A 387-nucleotide genomic window follows, 5' to 3' on the forward strand; every position below is an offset into this window, starting at 1 on the left:
CCACTGCCAGTATCATCCTGAATGGGGAAAAACTGAAAGCTTTTCCTTTAAGAACAGGAACTAGAAAAGGATGCACACCCTCACCACTCCTATTCAACATAGTTTTGGAAGTACTAGCCAGAGCAATCAGAGAAGAGAAGGAAATAAAGGGCATCCAGATTGGAAAAGATGAAGTCAAACTGTCCCTGGAAGAATCAACATAGTGAAAATGTCCATACTACCCAAAGTGATATACAAATTCAATGCAATCCCCATCAAAATTCCAATGACATTTTTTTCAAATGGCCGGCCCGGTGGTGCAGTGCTACAGTGCGCCGCTTGGGAGTGCGGCGGCGCTCCCGCTGAGGGTTCGGATCTCACATACAGACCGGTTCCCGCTCACTGGCT

This window comes from Galeopterus variegatus, unplaced genomic scaffold (assembly GCF_000696425.1).
Source record: "Galeopterus variegatus unplaced genomic scaffold, G_variegatus-3.0.2 Scaffold214, whole genome shotgun sequence".
NCBI lineage: Eukaryota > Metazoa > Chordata > Mammalia > Dermoptera > Cynocephalidae > Galeopterus > Galeopterus variegatus.